We start from the raw sequence: 12,792 nt of genomic DNA, 5'->3' as shown, positions 1-12,792 counted from the left end.
TTGAGTTTTCAAATTCCCAACTCATTCTCCATTCCACTGTGTTTTTTCTGTTCATTTATGAAACTTCTGACAAGCTACTTTTGGGGGGGTTTTCAAAAAATTTTATTATTTTTTAAATATTTATTTATTTGAGAGAGAGTGTACACACACGCAGGTGCACTTGAGCTTGCTGTTTAAATCTGCTTTGAGGCACTTGAGGACCTGGGGGAGGGGTAAAGTAAGTGGGAGAGAGAGTCGTAAGCAAACTCCATGCTCTGTGTGAACTCCTGGGGGGCTCAATCTTACTACATAAGATCATTATCTGAAAGGAAACCAAGAGTCCTATGCTTAATCAACTTTGCCATTCAGGTGCCCCTAAAAGATTTTAAGTAATCTCTACAACCAACATAGGGCTCAGATTTACAATCCTTAGGTCAAGAGTTGCATGCTCTATGGATTGAGCCAGCCAGGCACTACCCCCATCCTCCATCCTATTTTTTTAATAAATCTTGCAGTATTAGGGGAAAACTTAAGGGAAAGTTTCAATGCCTAGAAGTGTGAGATTGATCGGTCATATACTGTTTTGTAGGAGGCAAAATTATGCATAGAATGTACAGGAGTAGATAAGAATTTCTCTATATCTAAAGAAGTCTCTGTAATATCAACTTTAGCATTGAACTTCCTCTTAGTCTTCAAATTATGTTTTTGTACTATATTTTTCTGATAATATTTATGTCCAAAACATTTACTTTACTGATATTTTAAAGTATCCTATATTCAGGAATCATATTTGAAGACTGTAAGTAGTATCCATGAGCAATGTTTATTTTGCAATTTATTATATAATTACAAAAATAAAACAATCCTTAGCTCCATTTGTTTTGCTAACAATTACAATTAAAGAAGAAATTAGCAAAAGGTTGTGATTAGGGAATAAATTCTTTTAAAAATCTTGAGACTATTGGGGAGCTTGGCGGGCTCAGTCAGTTAAGCGTCCAACTATTGATTTCAGCTCAGGTCATGAACTCAGGGTCCCGGAATCGAGTCCTGTGTCAGGCTCTGTGCTAACTCTCTGCTCTCTCTCACTCTCCCTCCAAAGATAAATAAATGAATGAATGAATGAATGAATAAATAAATAAAATTAAAAATCTTGAGAGTACATATTAGAAAAAAATGTTAAAAAACTAAGTATTTCTCTCTGTCAAATAAATCAAATCTTTAAAAAAAACAAAAAACAAAAACTAAGTATTTCTCAACATAACCTCAATGTTACTATGCAATCATATAGAAGAAAAAATTCTTTTTACACTAGTATGAAAAGAAATATTTAACTTACCATGTCTTATTTTCTTTTTAAAAACTATAATCAATATTTTTGAGAGATATTGTTAATACTATAGTTAACAGTGTCTTTCTCAGAATAAGCCTTCAATAAATTGTTGTTGAGTATCAGTTGTGGTATAATTTCCAAAGAATCATCATCTCTTATATGGTACAAATCAGAATTATACTGGTCTGTGATATCCTACCTCTGTATTAACTCTCTCTTCTTTGCCTCTGAATTATCTGACGGTACATTTTAACTATGACAGCTTCCTGTTTAAATCTGTTTTGAGGAAAAAGTTCAGTCAGAAAGAAAGCATTAACCCTTCTTAACATGTCGTGTGGTTTACCTAATTCCTTGCCTCTGATACCTGAGGTAATAGTTACAAGATTTCTCATTAAAAGTAAAAATCATTTGTTTTCCAAAGTGCTTTTTTTTTTTTTTTTACAAAGAAAGGAAAATTATTAACAAATATGTTGTGACTTTGAGTATTTGGGGGGATTTCTCTTTCATGAAGGGAGCAGAAGAAATTGAGACTTTTACTTAAGTTGAAGTCCAACCCATGTGGACTTAATGAACAAATTGCAGGTAGACAGAAGAGCTAAATTTGAAAGACAAAAATCTTAGACTCTTAAGTATTAAACAAACAAACAAAAATAATAACTTCATGAGCTCCAGTTAAGGAAGAATTTTTTCAACAATGCACAAAAACATCACAAGCCATAAGGAAAAATTAATAAATTTGAGAGACTCAAACTTTAAAACTTCGATACCCAAACACACACACGCATACCCATTTTAAACAAATCAAAAAACAAGATCCTAACTGGGATAAATATTTGCATTATTAATATTCAGAAAATATAACAAATTACTATGTATCGTTCATAAAAGTCAAAGGAAGTAAATGGGAAATTCATAGGAGAAACTAGTCTATAAATGTAAAAGGAGGAGAAAGAGGCTAACGGAATTGCAAATTAAAGCAATAAGATTTCATTTGCATGCAGATTAACCAAATTACGATACTAAGAACCTGAAGTTAGTGATTTTGCAGACAAACAGAAACTTTATACTCTTGGTGGAAATGTAAATTAATAAAATAATTTGGAGAACAGTATTTTCAATATCTTATGAAATACATATAAACTCTAAACAATTTCTTTCTCAGTATGCCGCATAGAGTAGCTCTACATAGGTGCTCTAGGAGACAAGACAGCAAGACTGGATCTTCATAAAAATATTGGTTTTTGTTAACATATGGAATTAACTTATGTTAACATATGTTAACAATGGAATTAACTTGAGTGTCTCTCAGTAGAAGACTAGTTAAATAAAAGTGGCATATTCCTATTTTAGAGTACTACTGAGTGATTTAAGTAAAATGGGCCAGAAAAATACCAAACTTAAGATAGCTGTTATATGTGGAAATGGAAGAGCAAAATGCAATTCCACCTTTTGTGCTTGACTTAGGTTTATTACTAGATTGAGAAACTAATTATGGTAAATAAGGGACTTCAACATGGTCTGAAATATATTAAAAGAGAAACTTGAAACAAAGGAAACAGATATGCTAACAGTTGTCACTTTTGGGTCATGGGGAATTAAAAATAAATTTGCATGCTTATTTTTTAGTTCTTTCTCTTAAAATTAAAAAAAAATCATGATCATAATATCACTACTCTTCAATTTTTTTTGTTTTGTTTTGTTTTGTTTTTTTGTTTTTTGTTTTTCTCTTCAATGTTTTTAACTGAAAATACTAGGATGCTTCCACTAGAGTGCAAAATTACAACATTACTATCAAAATTCAAAGCTACACTGCAAGTCAATTCCCATTTATTTGAAACTGTTTTTTGATTTAGGCTTTCCATTTTTGTGATAATACCTGGAGCAGTTTTAAGTTCCCTGAAAAACAAATATTTGATTTCCTCCCTAGAATATAATAAAAGAGCAATCAGGAGGCAAAGCAAAGTATAGAGAGGTCCTGTTAGGCTCATTTATGAATCATAAAAGGCTTGATAATGTTAAATACCAATTGCAATGCTAGGACAGCATGCTGGGAAGCATTCATGCAGTTGGAAATCCATAGCATCACTGGTCTTCTTCAAAATAATGTAAAATAAGGGTGAATTAGATCCCAACAGACTTTCCATTTCACCATTGTTGTGTTATAAACTGAAACTGAATCTCTTTCTCGCTGTTTTTTATAAGAAATCTGCCAAATGGTCAAGCTTTTGTTTGTTTGTTTTTAAAAGTTCAACAGCACTTGAAGCTAGAAAAAAGAGCCTCGTTAAAAAGAAAAAGCTTTTATTGACCAATACAGTCTTATCAAACACAAATGGTTAATGATATCAAAATACAAACCTCTTTAAGCACAGAGAAGTTGTAACCTTTGGAAAATAAGTTGGCACCTCTGGAAGATCTAAGTTTAAAATGTTATTTAAAAGAAAACATACACTTTTAATAGACTAAAACTTCAACCTACACAATTCTTTTTTTTTTTAAGGTTTTTATTTATTTATTTGAGAGAGAGAGCATGCAGGAGGACAAGGCAGAGGGAAAGAGACAGAGAAACTCAGCAGACTCCCTACTGAGCGCAAAAACCCCTTTGAGGCTCAATCTCACTACCCTGATAAGGACTCAGTAGAAACCAAGAGTTGCTCAACCAACTGCACACCCAGGTGCCCTTAAGCTATACAGTTCTAATGAGGTAAAGGGACTGTGAATATGGTTTTAAGACCCTCTCATTTTTTTAGTTATAATTATAGAAAATAGATAGCATCCAAATTCCCAAATTGCTCAGGTAAGAAATAACTGGATTTGCAGACATAATATTCCGTCACACAGTTTATCAGCATTATGACACTAGGTCAGAAAAGGCCTGGAAGATCACTGGTGTAAGAGTGTGCTAAAATTTGCCTCCAGCTGAGGCATATTCTGCTGGAAAGATGAAAAAGCAAAGGATTTCAAATAACAAGGAGTGTCTCTGATCTCTGGTCCATTTTTAACCTGCACATACAGAGACTTTGCATACCGCTGTATTAACTTATATATGGATGTTTACAAGTATAAATTTTCCCGAAGTTTTCTACTGCCAAGGCAAACATCACCAGAGATTTGAAAATAATTTAACTGCCCTTGTCTCCTTTAAGTAGTCCCATAATAATATGTGCTGCTAGCTTATTGAAGCTTAGGTGTTTTCCCTCATGCTTATGAATAACTCTAGTTGGCTTTATGAATAACATACTCACAACAGTAGTCTCATGAGCCCATAAATGAGTTATTAGCCATAAAGAATACACAACCCAAAGCTACAAGTAAAATTTATGCCTAGCTTAATACAGTGGTTGCATTAGCAAGTTGTGTTCTTAGCTGGAGGGGGGTGATAAACAGGCTACACATTAGAAACCTGAGGGCACAATATCCCCATTTTGTGCCTTTCAACATCCTGGCCTAGGGGCTTCCAATACCCTGGGGTTGACAGACCAAGAGTCACAAGTGTAGAACATGTGTTCTGCTCTTCAGCATCTGTCCCCTGGGCAACCTAGGGCTTCACTGTAATACCTTTACATTGGGGGTTCAACCCCTTCCCCTCAGGGTGGGAAGATGGCCAGGACAGTTTGGGCAAGAACTTTGTGGGGCAAAAACTACCCCTCCAGGCCAGGAGGTAGGAGGAGTCTCTTAGATGACTGGAAACAAACTCACTGGGAGACACCCCCCAGCTATGACCCCAGCAGACAGAAAAAGACCCCCTTACTGCCACCACCCTCACCCCCTGCTCCCACACTTGCCACCTCCAGACCTGCCCACTCTCCCATCTTAAGCGTATAGTGTCCTTAATAAACTGCTTTGTGCTTCCTACCTTCCTTATTGGCTGTATTTACTCGAACATGGGTCCTCAGGTAAATCTTTTGTGGGGAATCCAAGAAACCGAGATCTCCATTCATAAAACACAGACTCTGCCACTTAGAATAGCTCAATAGCTAACCTTGGTTTAAGACGGCAAAACTTTATAACATACTACATAGAAAATTATATAAAAACTTAGAATGCTTTAATTTCAAAAAGGAAAGGACGCCACAATGCATTTCTTTACTTGGTCCTTGAATAGAAACTTTCACTGGGGCTTTCAAAGGCAACATAAAAATAAAAGCATTTGGAAAATATGTAGCATTTTCTCTAAGGAGAGTGGTGCTTGAGTTTAACATTTGTGGTGGAACACTGTCCAACATTTATGTCATTCTTTCAAAAAATATTCTTTAATGCTGAACACTTTCTACAATTGAATCATTTGTCTCCTGATTATTTTCAGTATAGGAAGCAAATGAATACTACTAAGTATATAACACCATACAGAGGACTATAGATGCAGTGAACTGATAAGGTAAATTAGTGCTCTTATTTAGATTTTAATTAGCCTGATGACTCACAAAAAATATCAACTTTTATAGCCGCCCAACAAACTTCAAATAGAATGGCCTATGGCACCAATCATCATTAAAACTCAATAGATAGCCTGATGGAAAGACCTAAAAAGGCAGGTTACCTATATAAAGGAAAACTGCCTAGATTGCTCTTCTATTTCCTCTGTAGTAGGACATATGCTATCAACATTTTTTGAAATTTACCAAATCATTTGTTTCTGAGTAAGCTTTATTTTAAAAATGTATTTAAGTAGTGCTAGGTTGAAATTTTAGAAGATTTAGGCAAGGACAATATAGATATTTACTTTCAGTTTTAATAGAATTCAAATTTGACACATTACCAAAGCATAAAATAAATCAAAGAGGTCCAAACATGTTTTGATTTTACCTCTAATGATTACTTTGATTTTAAAAATATACATATTAAATAGTAATTTTTTAAACTGAGTGTCTCTCCTTTGCCGGTATCCTAAATATCATCCCTCCCCACCAATTTATCTTGCCTATTGCTAATCTCACACTGAATTTGACTTTCTATTAATTTTTCCCTATATTTAATTCTAATATAAAATCACCAGAGATAGATCATTTAGGTAGAATGAGATAACTGAACATCAAAAGTTCTAATTAACAGTTTTATTATTAAAACTTAATGCCAATATTATGGACTCTGATACAAAATTAATATCAATAGGAACCCTAATCCCTACATTTTTCACATTGTAATAGTGTCTACATGTTTTACGTTTTAGTCCTCAGCCAGCATGCTCATTAACAATATAGTAGAAAGAATAAGTAAGAAAACACAAATTTCATACTTAATGTGTCTGTATTGTTTATCATCTACATGTCAAGCACTGCATTAGGGAATTTATATGTATATCATACTAATTATTAATATGACATTATCCCTATTTTATTTTTGAGAACAAAGGGTTTAAGGCAATGTGCCCAAGGCATAAAACTACGTAGCAGAAGAATTAGGATTTGAACTCACATCTGCCTTAACAGGGACTTACTAGTGTGCCGTGTTGTGCAGGCTTACCATGGAGATGATGGAAGGGTAAGGTGCCTTCAGGGGAAGGCTTGTGACTTTTTAAGGACTGACTGCCTCAGGGAGCTGTGTTCTGTAATATCTTTCTTGTATCTTCATGTTACATCACCAAGGAATCATCTCTCATTAGATCATTATAAATTTGAGAGATTATACCAAGCTCTGTACTTTGAGGATCTTCTCAAAAAAGAGATATGGAGGGGCTCCTGGGTGGCTCAGTGGGTTAAAGCCTCTGCCTTCGGCTCTGGTCATGATCCCAGGGTCCTGGGATCGAGCCCCGCATCGGGCTCTCTGCTCAGCAGGGAGCCTGCTTCCCTTCCTCTCTCTCTGCCTGCCTCTCTGCCTACTTGTGATCTCTGTCTGTCAAATAAATTAATAAAATCTTTTTTTAAAATGTTTTTAAAAAGGAGAGATGGAGAAGAAGGTGGTTAAGACAGGTTTTACTAAAATAACATAGATTCGGAACTGTAAGGGCAAATACAAATTAAACACAGGAGGCTCAATTCTCCCTATTGAAAATAAAGGAATAAATCCCCTCCCCTTTTCTGAGAACATTTACTTTAGAAAACTGGTAAGTCCTTTCTCTCTTTGAGATATATATAAAGCTTCAAAAAGTTAATTAAGCCTCTTTCCAGCTTTATGACCTAGGAATGTCTTTCCCAAGGATCTGGGGGGTATCTTTTTGAAATGTAATCACCATAGAAGATAACACCCTATTTCCAAATTTTTGTGGGAGAGGAGGAGCCTAATTTTGGTGGGTGGGAGCCTAAGACCTACCTTTCTCATAAAGACTTGAAAGTTTATTTTTCTATTGTATAAAACCAATTAGGAAACACAGATGTTCATCCCGGTTTCCAAATGAATTTAGGAGGAACCATATGTAATTAATGGTGTTTTTAAGCCTTCTTACTTGAGGACTAGGTATTGTTTATCTTGAGAACATATATGCAATGGGTTGTGTCTTCCTGGCTATTAAGAAGGGTGAGATTTCTTTGTTTTTCAATCTCTTAGTGAATTGCTTTTGGTGCGCATTCCATTCTGGTTTAATGCCTATTCATTAATAAAATTATTTTTTTTCATCTACCTTTATGAAAAGGTTTTCTAGGTTAGAAAGAGGTTTTATTTTTAATTGTATTTCCCCAACACCATGCTTGTATAAATACAGCCTCTTGATGGCTATCTCCCTTCTACTTAACCTAGTAAAGCCTAAACAAAAACAAAAACAAAACAAAACAAAATTGAAGATGATTTGGCACATAGTTCATATATATATATATATATGTATATATATATATATATATATATATTCATATATATAGAAATATTAGTTGCCTCTGCACCCAAACTTATATAAAAATAAGTAGTGTAATTTAGATGGGTTCTAGCCCATAGTTTCAGGTATGGACGCATGACCCAAGTCTGGCTACTCCAACTACCACTTCCCTAATTTTAGCCTTTTGGATTAGTTCAGAGAATGAGCACCTTATCCAAACTGACCCAACTGATACCCATCCCACCTTACCCTAAACCCCCACCATGGGTTTTGCAGAAAGTTTGGCAAAAGAAGATCTCTATCTCTTTCAAAAGGAGGGCTTTAAGGACCAGGTCAGCCCAGAGTAGAGTTTCTTTAGTTCAGCATGACTGATGATTAGGGCCAAATAATTCTTTTTGTGTGTGAAGGGCTGTCTTGCACGTTGTTTAGAGGTTAGCGCCACTAGCTTCTACCTTTAGACGGTAGTAGCAATGCCCCCCCACCTCCTTAAGATAGTAAAAATGCCTTTGGGGGCCAGAAACAAACTAAACAAACAAAAAACCAAAAGAACAAAAAAAATCCCCGAGGTTGATAACCATTGGCCTAGAGCTACCATAGTTCACCTTTGTTACCATATGGAAGATAGTACTTAAGAATAAAACATATGGAGAGGAGAGTAAAGCCAAGAGACAATAAGGTAGCAAAAGAGAGGTCAGTCATTAATGACATACTTTAAGACCCTGGAGCCAACTATACTTGAATTGAGAACCACCACTGGAGTTTTTAGTGTCATGGGGCTTTTAAAAAACTATATTTGTATAAGCTATTTTTAGCCATGTTTCTGACATTTGCACTTAAAATAGTTCTGATTGATTGTATAACTATCATACAACTTACATTTAAACAAGTATGACAGATATTGAGCTGGTAATTAAAGTGTGACAGGTGTTATGCAAGAAGGTTAATGTGAAAACTCATGGCAGGTGGGTTTTGTGGGGTGGGATGGGGAACATCACTGGGGAAGAGTTTCTGAAGTTAAACAGAAGTAATTCAGGTGAAGTGATTGAGGTGGAGGTTGAGGACAGTGGTACACAGAGAACTAACCTGAAAGCAAAAGAGAACAAGATTGGAAAAAGTCCACATGGCTTTGGCTGGATAGGGCAGAAGAGAATAAAATACAGAAAGGTGTGCCAATTAGAGTGTATATTGATTCTCAAATTTCAGAGAATATCAGAATCACCACTGAGGCTTGTTAAAAGAAAGACTACCAGTCTCCACTCCAGAGTTTTAGATCTAGTAATTCTAAGGTACGGCCTGAAAATTTGCATTTCTAGCAAGTTTGAAACTGATATTGATTCTGAGAATCTGTGGAACATACTTCAAAGACCTCTGGTGTCAGGAAATTTTAAGGGATAGTGCAGGATCCCAAGGCTTACAGTAGCTGAACTGTAACTACCCCTAAGATCCGAAGAAATAAAGCTATGTAGGGTGTAAATTGGAACTGAGAACAGGAGAGAGATTTGTGTAGAGCAGGGATCATAATGAGAAAGTGAAGTGCCTTGTAAAGATGCAGCCAGCTCAAGGCAACAGCTCAGGGAGTGAGCAAGGAAATAAATATTCTGACTTCACTCTCTTTCCCTCCCTTAGATCTCTTTCTGGGAGCCCTATTGATTTACTCCAGGTAAGACAACCTTCCAATACAGAAAGCAAGGTGAGAAGATCTGAGACTAGATCTGAATAGTAAGAAGAAAATTTCCATAACAGATAAACAATGACCGAATATGAAAGGTTTATAAATATATAGTCAGTCCTATATCCTTAGAATAATGGAAACTACTGGAGGATTTTATGCAAGAAAAGAGCACGATAAGATTTTCCTTCTGAAACATGCCCTTTTCTTGCATAAAATCTTCCAGTAATACACACATGTAAAACCTCTCACAGAGATAATGGATTAGACGGAAAAGGACCTCATATTGGGATATTATTCCAGATGACAGTGGAGATGGAGCTAAGTAGGAAGGTTTTGGAATTATTTAAGGAGCACACTCAATAGAACATGGTGGAGTGAGAAATGATTTAAAAATGACTACTAAAAAAAGGACTACTAAATTTTGGCTTGGGAAACCTATTGACTCATTGCTCCATGTCCTGATATAGGAAACTCATCAGAAAGGAAGGCTCAAGAAAGAGAAATAATAAATTCAGTCTGGAATATGCTACCTTTGAGATGCTTATGAAAAATGTAAGCCAAAAATATAACAGAAGTGGGTTGATATATGGGTCTAAGGCTCAGGGCTGAAGACATGGAATGGTAAAATTTCAGCAGGAGAAATGTTATCAAGCTACAAGACAAGGTAAGCTTATCCAAGGAAAGCAAGAAGTTTAGGGTATTTATCTGGTTATCAGTAAGAGTTACTATTTTTTTTTGTTGAAATTAGCATATTCATAAATATGCAAACCAGGTTGAGTTTGTACAAAGAAAAATATATCGACTATAATCATCATTCTATTTTAATATGACTTGTGCTAAATATTAAAAACCAAGGCTATGTCGACAATATGAGACATGAGGAAGGTACCAAGAAAGGGAATACTAGTAAGGGAAAAAAGGAAGGTGAAGTGACAGATTTGGCACCAAGAAGAATAAAATGACTCAGTGACTTGAAGCCCTCATCAGTGGTCTCAACTCAATACCACAGGTAATTTTCTTGAGAAACAAGTATTAACTGATAATATCCCCCTTACTAGTCCCTTACTTGGTGTGTCATCTTTAAAGCCATAGATCTAAATCATTATTTCCTAACCTCATTTTCTACTTTTAATTTCCTTGAAGAAACATGGATAATAAGTCAAAAAGAAAAAAATTCTAGAAAACAAAAAACTTCAATCCATTTTGAATCTCAAAAATCTTAATTAAAGGGCATTAACTGAGCACCTCTGACAAATATATACATAAAGACATTGATGATCTAAAACTCCCGAGCTCTGACTCAAATAAAAGCTTTATACAACCCACTTATTCCAAGGTCTGATAGTGCATATCCATTGTATTGAGCTGTGCAACATCCATTCTTCTTTCTTCAGGTATAAAAATCCTAATTTTCCTTTAAAATTCCACAGTTCCTCAAATCTAAATCTACATCGTTTTAAAAGAGGTTAACCCCCAACTCCTAATTTCTTAAATGAATATATATGCTCCCAAGCTATCCAGTGAGAATGGCACTTCCTGCTGAAGGGGATAGTTCGTTCAGGATTTAGCTTATGACCTACCTCAGGCCAATGAAAACAAATTTGGGGTCTCGATGAAACAACATTCAGGTGTTTTACTTCTACCTGGATGTTTGATCTAGAACTGCTGGTGGCAATTGTTCTTGACACTTGTTGGGAGGCATGTGTCCAAGAGTAAAACAAATACAAGGAAGCAAGGACTAAACTGAGGCAAAATCCAGCCACACCACCTCTGGGCTTGTCAAAGATGCAAGCATACAAGTTGACATTTTTGTTAAACCAGCTGGAATTGGATTTTTGATGGTTACTGCTATATTAATAGAAGTGAACATAAAGTTTAAAGTTTTATATTTGGTTCCAAATCATATATTGTCATCATCTTTAATGGATTTTACAAAGTTAAAATATAAATGGACCATTTAAGCAGAATTTTTTAAAAATAATTGATCGAGTCTGGAACTTTAGGACCTTATTGAGTAAATTTCAAGACATTAAAAGAAGTATGTGGAAGATTTAAAGAAAAATATATTTTAGGGGTGCCTGGGTGGCTCAATGGGTTAAGCCCCTGCCTTTGGCTCAGGTCATGGTCACAGGGTCCTGGGGTCGAGCCCCACATCGGGCTCTCTGCCCGACAGGGAGCCTTCTTCCCCCTCTCTCTCTTTCTGCCTCTCTGCCTACTTGTGATTTCTCTGTTAAATAAATAAATAAAATCTTAAAAAAAAAAAAAAAAGAAAAAATATATTTTAAAAATGATTGTTTATTTTTATTGTTATTCTGCTTCTAACCAAAGCCTAATATCTACTTCTTGATAGAAAGATGAAATATAGTTAGATACATACATACATACATACATACACACATATAGATAGATTCAGATCTCCCTTATTCCCTTACTCTTGATAATAAGTGTTGTAATTAATAGCAATGAAGTATTTCAAAATGCTGCAAAAATTGCCTATATATGCTACTTCCATTAATAAGAACTTTTATTTAGGGTACAGTTCACATTTTATTTTAAAGGAACGTATATTTTGTTATTTTATAGAATATTTAGCAAGAATTACATGCCTTAATATTACGGAAAATGTCAAAATAAGCTTAAATGTTACAAAACACAAAACCAAATGCAAAGTTATTATTTTTTAAGATAAAAGAGCATATTTCAAAGGGATGAATTAATTGACACTACTGACTGAGAAATTATGAAATAATGCCTTCATAATAAATGAACATTATCAATGATAAAATTATAAGTTATGAAATAATGCCAAAGAAGGAATGTCTGGCTTATTCAACTAACTAAATAAATAAATAAAATGTTTATCCTCCTGCTTCCATATGCTTAATACATTTGAATTATTTTTATACAGTATCATATTCCATCCTTTTGGATTGCTTTCATTTCTACTCTAAAGTAAGAACTATCCTATTCTCTAAAGATAAGAAGTATCAAAAATAAAAAAAAAAAATAAAGATAAGTATCCTATCCTAGTTTAGGAAATTTTTATCACAAAATTTAGAGTTTGCATCA

At 34.7% G+C, this 12,792-nt stretch overlaps 1 protein-coding gene across 6 annotated transcripts in view; it reads right to left on the bottom strand.

Annotated features, from left to right (window-relative positions):
* The window catches only part of GRIK2 (glutamate ionotropic receptor kainate type subunit 2), a 638,416-nt gene that overhangs the window by 188,637 nt on the left and 436,987 nt on the right, over window positions 1–12,792 (bottom strand). The window lies entirely within an intron of this gene.

The sequence above is a fragment of the Lontra canadensis genome, unplaced genomic scaffold (genome assembly GCF_010015895.1).
Source record: "Lontra canadensis isolate GAN:19392208 unplaced genomic scaffold, GSC_riverotter_1.0 scaffold14, whole genome shotgun sequence".
Lineage (NCBI taxonomy): Eukaryota > Metazoa > Chordata > Mammalia > Carnivora > Mustelidae > Lontra > Lontra canadensis.
Note: the sequence above shows the minus strand (reverse complement) of the source record. Positions and strands in the feature narration are given on the sequence as shown.